The sequence below is a fragment of the Coenobita brevimanus genome, chromosome 70 (assembly GCF_032717465.1).
Source record: "Coenobita brevimanus isolate Jiangsu-jjx chromosome 70, ASM3271746v2, whole genome shotgun sequence".
Lineage (NCBI taxonomy): Eukaryota > Metazoa > Arthropoda > Malacostraca > Decapoda > Coenobitidae > Coenobita > Coenobita brevimanus.
Genome location: NC_137023.1, coordinates 10781898 through 10802511, shown reverse-complemented (window position 1 = coordinate 10802511; position 20614 = coordinate 10781898).

Genomic DNA, 20614 nt, shown 5'->3' with positions numbered 1-20614 from the left:
AGTAAACTTGGCTTGTTTGTAGTGCTGACTAGTCAAACTGGAAATCTAAACTACTTAGAAGTTACCTGTTATATGAGATAACCATCTCACATGCAATGTAATATAATGATTCTCTTTTAATTATCAATGTGTTTTTCATTTCTAATATCCTATAGCACTAGCCGTGTGTGTGTGTGTGTGTGTGTGTGTGTGTGTGTGTGTGTGTGTGTGTGTGTGTGTGTTTTGGGCAGCCGAAACTACACATTCAAATCGCACCAAAATTGGCACAAAAAATCGCAAAAAAAATAGCTGATGTGAGAAAACTTGGTCCGATCACGATTGAAAAACTTTTTCTATTGTTTAATGAGAGATCACATTTTGAGCAAAAAACGCCGCTCCAGGCGCCCGGCATAGGATCTCCGAAGAATTTTTTGCCCATAGCTACAACTAAAATATACTCTGGCAGTAGCCGTGTGTCTGTGTGTGTATTTCGGACTTGCGTTCGGACAACCTGGGTTCCATTCCCGAAGCTGCAAATAACACGATCAATTGGTTAGCTGCAAAAAATCCAAGTGACAATGTTAGACTAGAACAGCACATAAACGGACCATCATGAGCCCTCCGATGTCGCCTACCAGTCGATAGTGACAACGTTAGACTAGACCAGCACATAAATGTGACTCAGATTACCTGAAATGATCGCAACGCGCGTGAGAAGCGCGTGGAAACGAATAAGAAGCACGAGGAAATGAGTGCGAAGCACGAGAAAGCGAGTGCACAGCGTGAGAGGCCTCCGCAGGAGCAAAATGTGAGGGGCCCGAAGGGCCCACGAGCACTTGTTAATAACTAAGGAAATTGATTAAACTTAAGAAACCTTTCAAATGCACTGTAGTTTGTATGTATACAGGAACTAGCCTACCTCAAACTGTAAAGGATACTGAAGACTGTCAGGTTATGGGACATAAACTTGCCATCACAGAAGTGATTACTGTGATTGAAGTTTCAACTGTTCATGCCTTTCCCAGACGGTTGTATTATAGTGTTTCTGGTGATTGAGTTCGACATTATACAGCACTGAACACTATATTCTCCATACTCAGTATAGATGCATTCATCTATGAGTTTTAGACAGTGGGATGATCTGCACCATGTTGGTGATACTATCAGTAATGGCTGTGCTCCTCTTCAATATAGTTCATAATTACCACCGTTAGTTGTTGATTCTATAATGATGGGCAGTAATACATCAGCAGCTGAGTTAGGTCATATTGCAGTGGTAGTGTGGCGCATGACATACAGTAGGCCAACACTGCAGAAAGTGTTAGTTAATATATGTTGGGAACTTGTCTATAATAATTAGTGAAACATGTTTATAAAAAATCATTAATGAAGAATAATTTAATGTGATTCTCATTATTCCGTTCCAAGTAATGGCTGTGCAGTATCCAAGTCAACATATGAGAGTAAGTACTTTATTTAGTCCATTGTTTTTTGTCTGCCAATGGCTGTGTAAACGTTTTTCATGGTTTTCATATTTCTTTCGATTATTTACTCACCTTGCTGATAAAATTCAGCTTCATTTCTGAGTAAGGGTGTTCTTCAAATAATATATGAATCGGATTCATTCTTATTTTCGTGTCTTTGGTTAATATACAGTATACATGCAGCCAAAGGTCTTGAAACTGGCTCCTTTCTCATGGTGGAAGTTTCCAGAATAGTCATACTAGCAAAAAAAGGGGAAACAGATGTGTTAAAAAGGTTGTATATGGAAGTCTTTGTTTCACACTCAAACTTTCCAAATACTGACATTAGAGCAGAGAAGGTGTGGATATATATTAATATGGGAAAAGACAAAACCACCAAATCAACCCCTCCAACCCTGTGACATTTTTATCTTATTTTATCATCAGACGACTGTATTAAACTTTGAGGAGAATCTTCAAACTGCAAAGGGTAAATATACAGCCACTGATTACATTTTCTCTAGTAGACATCTTACAAAGTAGAATAAAATCGTCCGCAGACAGTATCAATAAATAAAGAGAGGAGTGCACCAACCAGAGTCACCTAAGCTTCGATGTTAAGAAAAAAAAAACATGTAAAAATAACGCCAAACTTCTAACTTCCTTCACTGGATTCTCTCTCTCTCTCTCTCTCTCTCTCTCCATGCTTGTTCTTTCTAAAAAGCACGATTATTTTTCTTCCATCTGTTTCATGCCGGTATTACCAGATGGTGTGGTGGTGGTGGGGGGGCTTGAGCTTTTCTATCGTTTTCCCTTCAACATCGGTTACACCTTAGCAGCTTTAAATTTTTTCGAGCAGGTAACGTCGTCATGGTCGAAGAGGCCTCCTGTTATCTTTTATGTACTAGCTCTCTCTCTCTCTCTCTCTCTCTATGATCCTCTTTACTTGAGCTAATTACTATCTCAGCCTTCCTCACGACTAATAAAAAATAATCCTCTCTCTCTCTCTCTCTCTCTCTCTCGATGATCCTCTTCATTCGAGCTAATTACTTTCTCAGCCATCCTCACTTCTGATCAGATATAATCCTCTCTCTCTCTCTCTCTCTCTCTCTCTCTTATCTTTCAGACCTGGTACGTTCGAGGCCATACCTGGGTTCCACTCTGAATTCACTCTTCCTTGCCAATCCTCTCTTCCCCCACCTTATTATGCCCTTCACCTAATCCTTCCTTTATCAGTCGCTTCTTGGATCTCTTCCTCTCTTCTCTCCATATATTAACCTTGTCTTAATTCCCTCCTACGCTTCACAGATTATTATCATTACGAGCATGCGAATTTTAGTGTTGATATTTGGACAAGAAATACAATGAGTGGCCCTACGTCACATTTTTCTGAGGATAACATTTTACCTCATGAAGAGAGAGAAGTGATCTTTTCTTTAGATGTCAGGTTCATCAGTTCAGTTTTGTATATCGTGATTCACAAAGCCAATACCGCACCATAACAGTGCTCAATTTGCAGTATTATAATGTGCGAGAACGGGTTTCAGACTGGTTATTACTTTCTTGCGTTCTCATTATACTGTACTCTGTGTGTGTGTGTGTGTGTGTGTGTGTGTGTGTGTGTGTGTGTGTGCCTCAATCTGTATTATATGTGCCTCAATCTATATCTCTTTCTCTCTTTCTCCCTTTGTCTCCTGCTTTTCTCCAATGTTATGATCACGTATTAATCCTCTCCTTATTACTACTCATTCGTCTCCCTTACCTCTCCTGTCCTTCGCGGGTCATCCACACTCCTCCTATTCTCTCCTCACCCGTATACACACACAATCTTCCCCTCCATGTAGTTGCATTGAAATACATGTTTCTAATTCTGGTAATCCTTCTGTAATTCCTCTTCTTTTCATGGTCCCTCCGCGAGATGGATAGCAGGCTGAGGAGGTGAAAAGTAATAAAAAAAAAATCCATTATATTTTTCCTTTGTCTGGATGATTTAAATTAGCTAAGAGAGAGCCACTGAATTCGAGTGATTTGATTAAACTTTCATTAACTTCAGCACTCGAAGCCATTAATTATTTGAAAAATAAATGACGCAGTGGCGCTGATGAAGTTATACTGATTTTCAACAAGATCCTGAGACCTGTTGCAAAAATATCTACCCATTTTTCTTCCAACATTTCTTTTTCAGAACTAGGCTACTTGGTCCTAATGCTTAAGGCGAAAGTTGCCAGTCATGCCCCTCTGTGGCAGTGCATGCAACAAACCCCAACAACTCCTCAGGTGTAAACCATTATTGGCCATAACCTCATGGGGCGAATTCGCCTACTAGATCACCAGGTTCACATTCGGTTTTATGGTTGACTCATAAAACAGTAAATGGTTACTCGGTTCACGTGAAACCATTTGGCATGTCATTCAGTATATAAATTACCTGAATGTAGCACTACACTATGTGAGAGGGTGGTGTCACAGAAACTCCACCTCTGGTAGGCTACCATCTCATCAGTTGTCATTCATATGACCCTCGCGTCTTCAGTATGAATTTTGCAGACACTAGGGAAGGCGGTGGCTCAATCGGTAGAGAGGTGGCCTGCAGTCCTAACGGACCCAGGTTCAAATCTCCGCTGGGGCAGGGAACAGTTTAAGGTTTTGAAATTCATTAAATCAGGCTTTACTGACCTACCAGAAGACCCGCCGACATGTCGTAAAAATACCCCCGCTAATACCAATATACCAGTCCTGTATGAAACAGCCCAAGCATGTTTTCAATATGGAAGGTGGGTGTTAGCGCCGAAGTGGTGACATGTAGAGGTGTATGGTACGTAGGAGGACTGCTGGGCCTTGATAGCAGGCTGTGAAGCCTATGCCCAAAGTCGGACACATAAAAAAAAAAAAAAGTAGTAACATGCCTAAGTGTGTGACATGTGCTACGTGTAGGAGGGATTCTGATCCTCGAGAACCGACTGGTTAGTTTATGTCCACAGTCAGATACGATATATTATAAATGATAAAAGAGGGCTTTCGAAATACACTTATTTGACAAAGAATTTCTATGTAGAGTCGTGCTCAATAATTCCCTTCAGACTCTGGATTTTCTGTTCATTGAAGCAATATTGCAATCTATATTATTATAATTTGAACTGATTAATAATATTTCATTAGGTGTTGCCATCCATTACACTACTGACTTTCTGAATTACTGAGACGAGGATCCAACCCATTTGGATCGTTAATTAGTTCAGCAAGACCTATTATTAGCTTCAAACTCTTGGATATTATTTGTTTCTCCAATGTCCCATTTCACCCAGCATTTCAACGTCATTGTGTACATATACACAACAACCACCTTTGACTTTGAAATTAGTATAGAGAAAGTAGGAGGATACAGAAAAGGGTTTGCCATCAGTTGCCTCAGACACCTGAGTCTTAGGAAGAGAAGGTAAGGTTTAGAGTGGAGAGGTGGTGCTCAACAGAGCGAAAGTTAGAAGAAAGGCAGCAAATGCTGCAGAAGTGAAGAAGAACTGAGTCAGACAGTGGTTCCAGGCAGCTCGTTGAGTTGTCACCAGGAGAGGGGCGAATGATGGGGTCATTTATGCCCCCTCTCCTGGCGACTCAGAGGCCTCGTTATTAGTCGCCATTGTTCTTTTCTAACTTTGAAAAGGAAGTGTAGTGCGTTCTGTGCAGGTAGTTTGGTGTTGACAGTTAGAGAAACTTGTATTGGAGAGCATGCTGGCCTACTTTCTGTGTTGTTGAAACACTGAAAAAAGATCAACAAAGGAGGATGGTCAGGAACTAGTCCAGAGGGCTGATGAAACGGGAGCTCCAGCTCTCCCTGTCATCAGCTTTCCATCCACCTTTGGAGTACTGCCCTCCTCGACTGGTGCTACAGTCCACTCCTGATTATGACATTATATGATATGGTATGATGATGATTTAGCTAGAGAAAACGAAGGAAATATGAACATAAGTGATGAGTTACGTCGTACAGCTAGAAAATTATGATAAACTGACGAGATAAATTATTACCCTCAGTCATACAGGTCTCCTATGTGTCATCATCAGGTGTTCTTATTTCTGTCTATGATTTAAATCCGCATCCTGTGACGGTTGGCCTCGACAAAATGACCTTGAGGAGTTTGTTTCTACTCAGCAACGAATGGTCTCAGAAACTTTAACCTTTCTTACATATCCTAGCACGTAATCTCTTCCACCTTGCTATTCTTCCTCATCGTCTCACTTCACCTACATCTCTTTCACACTATTAAAATCTCACTTTCCATTAGCTCAGCATAGCCAGATTACCTCATAGTATTGGCAGCAGTACATTAAAAAAAAAAAAAAAAAGTTTAATCAGACTTAACATGTGAGGATACGGTAACTACTTAATTAGTAAAACCGATAATAAATCATCTCTAAACTTATGTAAATATTTAACTTCGGAGACGTATATAATTACATTATTTGAACAGAGAGATTAGAAAGCAAACTGTGAACTGACGTGATGTTTATTTAACGAACTGGCAGGTCATCGAATAAACTTGATCAGGCTTTCGACAAAGCAAAAACTAAACTCCAGCTGACTTGAGATGAGCAGGTAGTGAGTGGGTGGGTGAGTTAGGACTGGCCTGGGGTCCTGGTGCGGGACTGTGCATAAAGATTGTTCTAAAATCCTGGGGCCAAATCACCAAGCATAAAAAACCCTTTGCAAATACTGTGAGCAAATAATAGTCAAGGGCAGCTGCAGGGAGGGGGAATCGGGGAGGACGAATTTTTATGTCTGATTTATTTGTTATTCTTTTTGAAAATTTTTGTTTATAAGATTTTTCAATTTGAGGGTCTTATTTTGAAGTTGGTATTAAGTTTTACTTACACACACACACACACACACACACACACACAGAGTAATGGAGAACAGTTCCAGGCTCGTAGGCGTAACTTCAGCAGTTCATTCACCTCTTCCCGAGGGACGGCACCCGTTGTCCTTGCTAGACTGTTCACCAACCACAATAACACCACCAATTACACTCATTCCGCCACCGACGTACACCACTGTCTTTTCACTACCGCCACCACCACCGCCTTAGCAACTACCTTCAGCACTTCACTCCAACACCATCACTGCCGCCGCCGCCGCCGCCATTGTCTTTGCATCTACTATCACCACCATATATTACCAGCATCACACATCACTGTTTCCAAATACCATCCCAATCACCACAGGTAACAAAATCACGGGAACCAATTACGGTCGCTCCACCACCGCGTCGTCACATATCGCTGCCTCTGTATCCACACACCAGATACAACCATCACAACATCGCGACCGCCAGTCACATTCACTTCACCATCGGCATTACACACCACACATCACTCTCTTTGCAACACGTACCAGACACAACTACCATAACAACCCTACTGCCCAAATCAACAGTCACATTCTCTCTAAAACCATCGCGCTACATCTACCACAACTAGCACAAACCAGACGCAACTACTATCACAATCCAAGTGTAGACTACCGCCAGGACAATACCACAGTTACTGGTTGCATTCGCTCTTCAACCACCACACCACACTTATGAACTTAATCCACCACAAACATGTGCCAAATGACACTAACCATGTACATAACTACCAAAGCAACCACCACCGTCGCGCCACAGCCACCACCTCTACGGTACAACCATAACAACCACATCACACGTTACCACCAAACACCACCACGACTACTTCCATCACAGCCACATCATACCATCACACCAATCACAACTACATCACACATTACCACCACACACCATCATCATTGCAACCATTAAAACCACATCACATGTTACCACCACACACTGTCACGGGGTTTTTAATGCATATATGTAATATTAAAGGATAATTATTCAATAATACTGAGAACAGGACAATGAATTGTCTTGTAAAAATCAAGCAATGATTACTTTATACCAGCTTGCTTCGCCGATTCTCTAAGGACGAGAATTTATAAACTTTCTCAACAGTACACAGCAGAGACTAATTCCTATTGCTGTTTGTTAGTACTGTTAGCCTTTGGAGAAAGTGACTTCACCCCTGACAATCAATAACTAATGCTATTAATTATAACAGATTCTTGCTGGTGCATTAACTCCTAGATGGCACAACGGATTTTAAGCTTAATACAACAGGACTGGCCTAAGTACCAGTTATGAATAGCAAAGCGTTTATGCAAACTAGGAGCTATAAGTGAAATAAGCTTAATATGGAAAATAAAACACGAGTTTACATTACATTAAGCTCGAGAAAAAGAACTGTTAAATTTATTGATTACAATAAAATAAATTTACATTACATTTCAAAATGAATTCAAAATAAGGAGATCACACTCACTCGCTCACTCAAAAGCTAAACACTTAAACCTAGGAAAAGAACAAAAAGAAATACTGGTCAGAAAAGTGGACAAAGCGGATGACTGGGTGTCGTTAATGAGGAAGGACACTGGACACGCTGAGTCTCTTGCCAGTCACACTAGGTGGAAATTCAGGAACTGGACAACGGCGGCATTGCTACACTCTGGGCCCAACCTGCTTTCACGGAGCTCAAACCTTGACTGACTTCAAATCGTGGGAAAGAGGCAAGTGTCCAGCCGCATTGCTAACGGCTAGAATGAGTGAAACACGCCCATAATAAATAGCTCAGCGGAAGTGCTAATGTCTTGCACAAAGACGGTCATTTATGACACAGTGAAAAATTGTTCTGAAAACACTCCCGACTGGGTGAATACGTAGCGGTTAAACTGAACGATAAACACTGGGATTCCACTAGAGTTCGCGGTTTCCCACCAAAGTTGATGTCACAAGCCGACTCATGACTTTACACCCCATCAAAAGTGAAATTTTTTCTCAAGAAAAAAATTTCAATGTACATACATATAAATCCTACTCAATCACACAAGATTCACACTGTGGTGTGTGTGTGCTATCCTGCTACAGGAGAAAGTCACAGTCGCCAGTGAGTGAAAAAAAAAAACTCATATTTACGTTAATAGAAGCAAGCTTGAGGGAAAAACTCCATGACGATGGTGAAAAATCCTGTACTCAGGTCAAACTGAGCGAAAAGTTCGCTACATTTACATTAACAACTAATTGTTATGTAGCGTAATGTATGTAATACACGGTGTAGGTGTGACAGTTGTGGTGTAACTGTATCTACGTGTAAATCATGTAATACAATTTTATAATAAATAATGACGACGAGGTAGAAGAGAAGGGGCGGCAGCATGAGACAGGGACGACCAGCTGATCTGCACGGCAATGCTGCACCCACGAGACAGGGACGACCAGCTGATCTGCACGGCAATGCTGCACCCACCAGCTGCACCTGCGAAAAGAATCAAGATGGAGCATCAAAAGTGTCATTTCTTTATCACTGCCTAGCAATCAGTACTTATGTCATCATTAACCAGGAAACGTAGTCTTAGGATTCACAAATCGCTCAGGACCCTTATAGTTTACTGGTTAACTAGGAAACATGCCAGTTCTTGAATTGCTCAAATCTCTTAGAATGGGCAGTTTACTAGTTAACCTAACGTTATTAACCAGGAAACGTGCCAGTTCTTGAATTGCTCAAATCTCTTAGAACGGGCATTTTACCGGTTAACCTAACTCTACACTTAAGGTTAATGACAGGAAGCTGAGAATCACTACACAATCTCGGGCAGTTCACTTTTTAACACCCACCGTGGGTGTCAACACTCATGTGGATATTGTGCATTCTCCGGGAATTCTCAGAGAGGCCCACAGCTCGAGACGTTCCACAAGGTAATTCATACACAGCCTCGGACTGTCTCTGCAGGGTTCTCAAACTTCCCCCTTAACTTATGGTATACATGTATATACAAGTCCTGGATGTAACGTGTCCTGTGGGACCAACGGGCAAGTCGTCAGCAATTACTGGTACACTTTTAACTGGGAACCAGGCTGGTCCTTGGATTACTCAAATCTCTGAGGATGCCTATCTTCCAGAACCCAGCGTACAACAGTTGCCCATGTTAGTCAGCAGTTAGCAGGTGAGACATCAGGTCTGCACCTACGTTATCACTTCCCTTGATGTATCTCACAACAAGGTTAAACTGCTGTAAATACAGTGTCCAGCGTATGAATCTTGCATTAGCCGTCTTGGTCGTGCTGAGACTAGTGAGTGGCATATGATCAGTTTCCAGGGTGAATGGTGCCCCATATAAATAATAATAATATTTTTTAACACCATCAACCACGGCCAAGAGTTCCTTCTCAACAGTACTGTAATTCCTCTCGGCGGGTTTTAGCTTACGGCTGTGGTATGCCACTGGGAAGATTCCACTTTCCGATTCCTGCATCAATACGGCACCTACTCCATCTTGTGAAGCATCAGTGCACAGTATGAAAGGTTTGTTGGAATCTGGCAACTGCAAGATAGGCTCCTTGCACAACATGTTCTTAAGAGTGGCAAAAGAACTCTCTTGTGCTTCTCCCCATTAAATGGTGTTTGGAGCATATTTCCATAGCACCTTGTACAATGGTTGGGCAATGAGAGCAAAGTTGGGGATAAAACTCCTATAATACCCCACTAGGCTAAGGAATGCCCTAACCTGTTTCTTGGTCACGGGTCTCGGGGCTTCTCTAACCTTTCTGATCTTGTCACCCTGACACCTGCAGTGATTGTTGCCAACAGTATGTCCGAGGAACTCAACCGCACTGTGAGCAATTTTACATTTGCTAGGCTTCACAGTCATGTTGAAACTCTGGAGTCTACTGAAGACAATTTCCAAGAGTCTGAGGTGCTCCTCCAACGTGGCAGAATGAACAAGGACATCATCAACGAACATCTCTACTCCTACGATACCATGGAGCACCTGTCTCATGGCACGGTTGAATACTGCTGGGGAATTGGTAAGTCCAAATGGGAGGACTTTATACTGATACAACCCCCTAGGAGTAGCAAAGGCAGTGAACTGACTGCTCTCAGGGTGAAGGGGAATGTGGAAGAATCCCTTCGCCAAATTGAGCTTCGAGAAATATCGTGACCCTGCCAGCTTGGAGAAGATAGCAATGTTGTCACCAATCGGCTCAGCATCCACTTTGGTGATTGCACTGAGCCTCCTATAGTCGCCACAAATCCTGACTCCACCATCTTTCTTGTGAACGACTACCATTGGTCTGCAGCAAGGAGATGAGGACTTTTCAATAATACATGCAATCTCCATGTCAGCAATTTCGTTGTCTACTGCGCCCAGTAGTCGCATGGGAATCGGATATGGCTTAACCTTTACGGGAGTATCGCTGGTCAACTCATTCTTGTGACAATCAACCTTTGCAAGTCTAGGTTGGTCAGAGAAGACATCAGTATACTGACAAAGCAGTGACCTTATGGCATTCTGATCACTTAATGCTAAGTCAGCGTTAAGTAAAACATCTCCGACAGTCTCTTCCTGACGGGACTGAGCGGTTAAGGGCTCGTCATCATGGTCATCAGCTGGGATCACCGCGGCTGCCCCGGTTTCTTCCAGTGGCTGGTCACTATCATCAGGTACTCATAGGCCTGTCTCCTCAGGGTTTGACTCATGATAAGCCTTCAACATGTTAATGTGGAACCTTTTGCGAAGATTCCCCATCTGAATTATGTAGTTGAGGTCTGAAATGCGCTCTACTCCATCAAATGGACCCTTCCACTGTGCCAACAACTTGTTCTGGACAGTAGGGAGTAACACCAAACACTTATCGCCTGGACTAAACTTCCGAAGTTTTGCCTTCTTATCATAAAAGGCTTTCTGAACTTCACGCGCCTTGATCAATTCTTCCTTAGCTAACTCGCACGTCAACTGAAGGTGGTCAGCTAGATCAAGGACGTAGGTGTAGGTGGTCTTGACTTCAGGGTCAGGTTCTTCATCGTCACATAACTCGCGAAGGACTTGAAGTGGTCCACGGACCGACCTTCCATACACCAGTTCAAAGGGTGAGAACTTCAAGGAGTGCTGTGGGTCTTCTCAATAAGCAAACAGAAGAGGAGCAATGAACCCCGGCCATTCCTTTGGTTATTCAGTGGCCATGCGCTTTAACATCTTCTTGAGGGTCCCATTGAACCTCTCACATAGCCCGTTACACATGGGATGATAAGGCGTAGTTTGCAGGCCTTGGATGGACAACAACCTGAATGCTTCGTTCATCATTGCAGAGGTGAACTGCGAACCCCGGTCGCTTAAGACCTCTTTGGGGATACCTACATCACAAAACACTTCGATCAATGCCTCAGCAACAGTGACGGCCTCTATATTCTTAAGGGCCACGGCTTCAGGCCACCGTGTACTGAAATCAACAGTAGTGAGGATATACCTTGATCCATCACTTGCCCTAGGAGAGATTGGCCCAACAATGTCAACTGCTACTCTCTCAAACGGATCAGAGATTACAGCATTGGTTTCAATGGCGCAGGACGGACTCGTCCCCGGACAGTGGTATGCTGACACACATCACAGGAACGCACAAGCCTTTATATTTCCTGTCCCATTCCTGGCCAGAAAAAGTCAGCATGGATGCAATCAGAGGTTTTCTTTTGACCCATGTGACCTCCCATGACAGAACAATGACCCCATTCTAACACTGCTTGGCGGTACTTGGCGGGAATGACAAACTACAGTTGAACCTCGCCCTCGGGTGTTCGTGACTCACGGTAGAGCAGTCCTTGTTTGCGAAGGAACTTGGCTCGACCTCCCCGTGAATACTTAATCACTCTACCCTTTTGCTTCTTTCGAGTGGCAGCAAGTGTCGGGTCAGAATGTTGTTCTTGAACAACAACTTGGCTATACATCAGATTTTGCGGCGACTCAGTGGTCACAGGGGTGACACAATTTGGAGCCTCAGCCATGGCTCGTGTTACTGCAGCCAAAGTCTGAGTAGCGTCATCTTCGGTGCAACTATATTTGGCACCGGGAATATTGCCTATAATAAGGTCAAATAAAGGTTCTGGCATGACAACTGCGACTGTTGTACCAGTGTAAAATGGAGATGCCACCTGGATACGTGCCTCAGGGAACAATCTCACTGATCCATCAATAAGGTTAGCTTGGATCTGTCGACCTGTATACTCCTCAGGCCGAACTAGACTCTGCCTGACAGAGCAACCTGAGGACCCATTGTCTCTCAGGACCTTCACAGGAATGGCTTCCACAAACCCTGGCTGAACAGGGAAGTCACTGTCACCTGTGGGAGGGCCTGTGGAGGAAGCAGCTAGCCACTGATTAGGCTGCTGAATAAATGATGCGGCACACATGGTGCCCTGTGAACTAGATACTTGAGGGGTCGTACTCACTGCCTGGGGAGATGGAGCATTGGCCATCTGTGGAGGGGGGTTCACTGTTGCCGTGGGACTAGTGAACTGTGGGGAAGTACCCGTACTGGTAGGGACGTGACCAATGTGCTGCTGCTGAGGAATGAAGGCTGCATTTGCCGCCTGCCTTCTATTCACTTGAGCTGGTGGTGAAAAGGACAGTCCTGGCGGTCGGTTGCATGGCTGATACTGCTGCTGGTTAGGGTACCTGTTGTACCACTTCCACTCAGGTTTCTGAGTGTTTTGCCCCTGGTCCTTCTTCTGCGGTTTTGGACCTTGGCCATTATTCTGAGAACGGCCTTGTTGCTGGGGTTCAGTCTGAGATGGTTTCCCAGATTTATCAGGTTTCCTGTTCCAGGTATGCTGCTTGCGAGTTTGATACCCGTATGCAGTGAAGAATGCGTCAGCCTTCTTCACCATTTGGCTGGCATCTCTTACCTGGCAGATCTAAAGCTGAGCCATAAGTTCAGTAGGCCACGACTTTTCTAGCTGCGTGCACAGCATAAGGTCAATTATCCCATCATGCATGGAAGGAGTTTCATCTTTCTCCATCCACTCATCTAATTAAGCAGTAAGCCGGTCAAGAAACTGAACGGCAGTCTTATCCCGTAAACGCACCCTCATGAACTGACTCTTGGCATTGTCAACTATGAGACCATACGCTTTGATGAGTGCGGCCTTCATCATCTCATACGTGAGATTGTCTCCATGAATTCTGTGGAGAATATCGAGGGCAGGGCCCTCAAACAGGCTAAGAAACTGAAGCCGCTTAGCTGCATCATCCAGCTGGTACAGTTGAGCCATGTCTTCAAAACAAGCTATGTATGGCTCAATTCGCTTGCCTTCTTTGTATGGGAGAAGCTTGATGTGTGGGGTCGCCATAACATGTGCAGGGAGAGCGCTCGTGGAGCTTGGGCCAGCTGCACCAGATGTGTCTGAAGCCAAGGAATCTCGCTTGAGCTTCAGCACTTCAAATTCATGTTTTTCGCGTGCTTCTCGCTCGGCACGTTCGTGTTCTCGTTCTCCGTCTCGTTGTAACTCGTATTGACATTCTCTCTCTCGTTCCTCACGCTGTTCTCGCTCATGTTCTAACTCGAGTTCGTGTTGTTTTCGCTCGTGTTCTAACTTGAGTTCGCGTTGTTTTTGTTCGTGTTCGTGCTGTTCTTGCTCGTGTTTGCGTTGTTCTCACTTGTGTTCGCGTTGGATTCTACGCTCTTCACGAGCATCACTCTCACGTTGCTGCTCGTGACTAAGCCGAGAGAGGACATAATTCTTAATTTCAGTTGGGTCTGTAAGACCCATATCTTTGGCTTCCTGTACATAGACGCTGGTGGACATGATGCTAACTCAATCAAAGTAAACTAGCGACTCAGTACTGACTGCAATTTTTTCAGAGAAAGATGTCAATAATCGAGAATAAAGAATATAGGCACAGGTTAGTGGTGACCAGTTTTATCTAATTAAACTGGTAAAAAAAGAAAATTAAACAAACAACTGACTGTGAAAACTATTATGTAAATTAATAAAAATGATCAATGATCACCAGTAAGGTAGTGCCTATAGACTTTAATGATAAATACCTAAGTATGAACGAGTGAGTGTTATCTCATGAATAGCTTTAGAGCTAGGAGTTAATATCCTGGAATGAGGTCGCCAATTGTCACGGGGTTTTTAATGTATATATGTAATATTAAAGGATAATTATTCAATAATACTGAGAACAGGACAATGAATTATCTTGTAAAAATCAAGCAATGATTACTTTATGCCGGCTTGCTTCGCTGATTCTCTAAGGACGAGAATTTATAAACTTTCTCAACAGTACACTGCAGAGACTAATTCCTCACAATTGCTGTTTGTTAGTACTGTTAGCCTCTGGAGAAAGTGACTTCATCCCTGACAATCAATAACTAATGCTATTAATTATATCAGATTCTTGTTGGTGCATTAACTCCTAGATGGCACAACGGATTTTAAGCTTAATACAACAGGACTTGCCTAAGTACCAGTTATGAATAGCAAAGCGTTCATGCAAATTAGGAGCTATAAGTGAAATGAGCTTAATATGGAAAATAAAACACGAGTTTACATTACATTAAGCTCGAGAAAAAGAACTGTTAAATTTATTGATTACAATAAAATATATTTAAATTACATTTCAAAATGAATTCAAAATAAGGAGATCACACTCACTCGCTCACTCAAAAGCTAAACTCTTAAACCTAGGAAAAAAACGAAAAGAAATACTGGTCAGAAAAGTGGACAAAGCGGATGACTGGATGTCGTTACTGAGGAAGGACACTGCACATGCTGAGTCTCGCCAATCACACTAAGTGGAAATTCAGGAACTGGACAACGGCGACACTGCTACGCTCTGGGTCCAACCTGCTTTCATGGCGCTCAAACTTTGACTGACTTCAAATCGTGGGAAAGAGGCAAGTGTCCAGCCGCATTGCTGACGGCTAGAATGAGCGAAACACGCCCATAATAAATCGCTCAGCGGAAGTGCTAATGTCTCGCACAAAGACGATCATTTATGACACAGTTAAAAATTGTTCTGAAAACACTCCCGACCGGGTGAATACGTAGCGGTTAAACTGAACGATAAACACTGGGATTCCACTAAAGTTCGCGGTTTCCCACCAAAGTTGATGTCACGAGCCGACTCGTGACATTAGCCGACTCGTGACACACACCACCACGACTACAGCCATCACAACCACATCACTTATTACCACTACACACCATCACCACTAAAACAATCACAACCACATCATACGTTTCTTTTTAAACACAAGATGAACAGAGGAAGGGAAAACATGTTAAAAAATATACACCAAATTACAGGAGTCTTTCATTCATAAAAATAAAGGTGGGATGGAAATAGGTGTGATATCAAATGTGTATGTAGTGTTGGGTAACTGTAGAGAGTTGGATGTAGAGGTTTGCGAGAGTATGCTGGCCTACTCTGGTATGCTAGTGATACCCTGAAAAAGGTCAGCAAATGGCGATGGTCAGGAGCAAGTCCTGAGGGTTAGCGAAACAGGAGCTCCAGCTTTCCCTGTCACCAGTTTCCCTCTCCCCTTTGTGAGTACTAACCAGATCGGCTGGAGCTACAGCCTACTCCGTATCATCACCACACACCGTCACCACTACAACCATCACAACCACATTACACCATCACTGCAAGCATCACAATTACATCACACATTACTATCACACACCATTTAACACTACAACCATCACAACTACATCAAACGTTACAACCACACACCATCACCACAACAACCACTACAACCACATCAAACATTATCACCATACACCATTGACATTACAGCTTTTACAACCACATCACACAATATCACCACACACCATCACCACAACAACCACCACAACCATATCGCGCATTAACACCCAACACCATTAACATTACCACCACATCACACTTTACCACCACACACCATTGCAATTACATCACACATTAACACCCCAACCATCACCACTACTTCTATTACACCCACATCACACATTAACATCATACACCGTCACCACTACAACCATTACAACCACATCACACATTAACACCACACACCATTAACATTACAACCATTACAACTACATCACACGTTACCATCACAGACCATCATCACTACAGCCATTACAACCATATCACACCCATGCCACACCCAAACACCATCACACCACACCACCGCAAACACACACCAGAAAAATCACCATCAGCAGCTCCATCGCCACCACACTACAGCCACTACCGGTAGCATTATGACCATCAGTTCAGTCACTATTGTCTCAGCACCATCTCAAAACATGCCATTACATTTTCATCCACCTGACTACCATACACTAAGAGCATCATTATTGCTGCACACTACTATCACCACCACACCAGAGCCATTATCACTACAACCGTTGCCTCAATCATCACCACACAAGAATCATCTCTACACTTGCCATTATCTTTGAAACCACCTCACTATACACGCCAAGAGCAGCATCACTACACATTGCCATCACCACCACACCACAGTATTATCACTTCAACCATTAACTCAGTCATCACCTCCTCGACTTCATCTCAACACATGTCATTAAGTTTGCAACCACCACACCAGTACTAAGCACCAACCATCATAACTATCTCTGTGCCACAAACACTTTTAATACCACCACACCACACAGTGGCATCTTCGTATCACAACTGGCAACCGGAATACAATCACCACAACGACGACCGCAACATACCACTGTAACTACCAGATACTGTACCTTTAACATCAGCTCTACCAGACACCACTACCACTACAGATCACCACATACCGTTACTGTCTCCACCACACCATCCAAACGCACTAATTCCAAGACTACTCGTATATACAGCCACAGTCACACACATCACCTCCACACATGATCATCGCCACCACAGTCTACACACTGCCATCAGTACCACAACCATTACCACATAATCAGCGTTATCTGCAAAACAGTAACATTTACCTTCACCTCCCTACCAGCATCCCAGAGCAATTCACTTGATGACAGCATTAGCAGTAACATTAGCACACAACATTACCACAGCACGACTACAACCACCATTGCCACTACCTCACTATCATCATTAAAACCATCACACTACCACCATTACCACAATCACACTACCACCAGCACACCACCAGCACCACACCACCACATATCCATCATTACAACCACCACCACCACACCACCATCATTAGAAGCACCACCACCAGACTGCAGTCATTATCAAGACTACGGTACCACATTACTAACGTTACCAGCAAGTTGAGAGGCGGAAGAGAGAATTATATGTAGAAAGAAAGAGAGAGGTGAAAAGATTAGTAAGAGAGAGTAAGAAGAGAGTGGATGAGGAATTTGGAAGGAATTTGAGTGTAAAGTGGAGGGACTGTAAGAAAATGTTCTGGAAAAAGGTGAAATGAGTAAGACAGGGTGGAAGTGATGTTAGCAGGGGAGTGAAAGATAAAAATGGTAGATTACTAGTGGAGAAGGGAGAAAAAGTGAGCAGATGGAGAGAACACTTTTAGGAATTGTTGAACATAGAGGATGGAAGTAATGCGAGTATAAGTGGCTGGGGAATGGCTGGGAGGAGGGAGGTGAGAAGACAGGAAGAAATCAGTAGGATAGAAGTTGTGGAAGCAATGAAGAAAGTTAAATCGGGGAAAGCCCCAGGAATTGATGGAGTGTGTGGTGAAATGCTGAAGCATGGGGGAGAGATAGTAGTAGAATGGATGTGGAAGATGTGCAGATTGGCCTGGGAGGAAGGTAGAGTCCCAGAGGATTGGAAGTCAGGTATAATTATTCCCTTGTACAAAGGAAAAGGGGAAAAAGAATTGTGTGGTAATCATAGGGGCATTTGTCTTCTTAGTATAATAGGAAAAGTGTATGGTAGGATACTTATTGACAGAGATAGAGAAAGAACAGAGAAATTAGTTGGAGAAGAACAGGGAGGCTTTAGGAAGGGAAGAGGTTGTGTAGATCAGATATTCATTCTTAGATCTTTAGTGGAAAAGTTTCTAGAGAAGGGAAAGAAGTTGTATGAGGCTTTCGTGGATTTGGAGAAAGCATATGACAGGGTGGATAGACAAGGATTGTGGAAAGTGTTAAGAATATATGGAGTAGATGGGAAGTTGTTGAATGCTGTGAAGAGTATGTACGATGGTGCGAAGGCTGCAGTGCGTGTGGATGGTGAACTAAGTGAATTTTTCTCTTTGAAAGTTGGTTTGAAACAGGGATGTGTCATGTCTCCATGGTTGTTCAATCTGTACATGGATGGGGTAATAAAAGAGGTACAAGGTAGGATAGTGGATGTTGGCGTGGCCGTGGTGAGAGAGGATAGTGTTTGGAAACTCCCTGTACTGTTGTTTGCAGATGATACTGTGTTGTTGAGTGAAGACGAAGGGGAGCTGCAAGGCTTGGTGGATGAGTTTGGAAGAGTGTATAAGAAACGGAATCTAAAGGTGAATGTAGGGAAGAGTAAAGTGATGGTCTTTGAGAGAGGTGAAGTCAGTGAATGTACAGCGAGGTTGGATGGTGAGGAATTGGAAAATGTGAGTACGTTTAAGTACTTGGGTAGTGTGATGAGTAAGGATGGAGGTTTGGAGGGTGAAGTGCTTGAAAGGGTACAGCAGGGAAGGAAGGTTGCTGGTTCTTTGAAAGCAGTGATAAGAAACAGGGAAGTGAGCATGGAAGTGAAAAAGTTACTACATGACAGTATTGTGATACCAACTCTAACGTATGGAAGTGAAGCTTGGACGTTGTTGGAAGGACACAAGTCAAGAGTGAGAGCAGTGGAAATGAGTTATTTAAGAGGAGCCTGTGGAGTCACATGCAGAGACAGGCTGACGAATGAGGATATAAAGGAGCATTGTGGTGTGGATGTGGATGTGACAGGAAGCGTTATGAGGAACACACTGAGGTGGTTTGGCCATGTGGAGAGGATGGAGGGTGAAAGACTGACGAAGAGAGTGTATGTGAGTGAGGTGGAGGGGGGAAGAGGGAGGGAGAGGCCGAGGATGAGATGGAGGGATGGGGTGGAGAGGTATATGAGAGAGGGGAGTGTGAGTTGGGAGCAGGGCAGTGAAATGGAGGGGGACAGGGCGACTTGGAGGCGATTTGTTTGTGGCCACCCCAAACGGGATTGAGGCGTCTGGCAATAGATAGATAGATAGACCATCACCACTCTGTCATCATTACCACCACCTCAGTTCCACATTACTATCACTGCCACCACCACCATACTGCCATCATTATCACCTCCACAGTATCACATTACAACAACGGTTACCACGACTATCACACTATCAACATAGCCACCACAATGACCACCATGGCATTACCAGCATTACAACCATGATTACCACCATTAAAGTACATTCATTACCGGTACAACCATAATGAAAGAAAACCATTCGGGAGCCGAATATCCTGTTGGCCAGGTCGAAGATTTTGGCCACATCTTGACACTATGTTGTTAGCTCAAGCCGTTCATGAGATATAATGGTGCTAGTGGCGGGCAATATAAACAATTTTTTTTTTTTTTATGCAAGAAAGAAGGAACCAAAGGCCAGGGCTCGCAAACCGTTCTTTCCAAGAAAAAAACCAAAGCAATACAAAAGAAAGCCAAATTCAAGATCCGTTCATTTCGAGATGCCTGGACACACTGTGTTTGAAAGACTGGAGATCATAGGAAGTAGGAAATACAGACAGAGGGAGACAGTTCCAGAGTTGACCTATTGCATAAATGAAGGACTAGGAGTAACGGTTAACTCCTGCATTAGGGAGTTGGGCAAAAAAGTGATGAGAGTTTGTTGCTAGATGGGTGCTACGTGCCCGTCGTAGAGATGGAGGGATGCAAGCAGACAGTTCAGTGGAGCAGCGACCATTGAATTAGCGATAGAAAAGAGATGAAGAGGCAACAGTGCAGCGAAGAGACAGAGGTTGAAGGCAGCCAGTAAGAGAAGGAGAGTTGATGACATGAAAAGCCTTTGACTCCACCCTATTGAGAAGAGCTGTATGTGGGGAGCCTCCCCACACATGAGAGTTGTACTCTACACAGGGGCGAATAAAACCCATGTATAAAGTCAACAACTGTGCAGGGGTAAAGAAGGTACGGAGTTGGCTTAGCACACCCATTCTCTTGGAAGCAGATTTTACAAGAGATGCAAAATGATCTTTCCAAGATAAGTCCCGAGTGAATGAAACCACAAGCATGTTCAAGGATAATGCAGGATTGAGCTGGATATTATTAAACGTTAGTGGGTACTCCTGTGGAA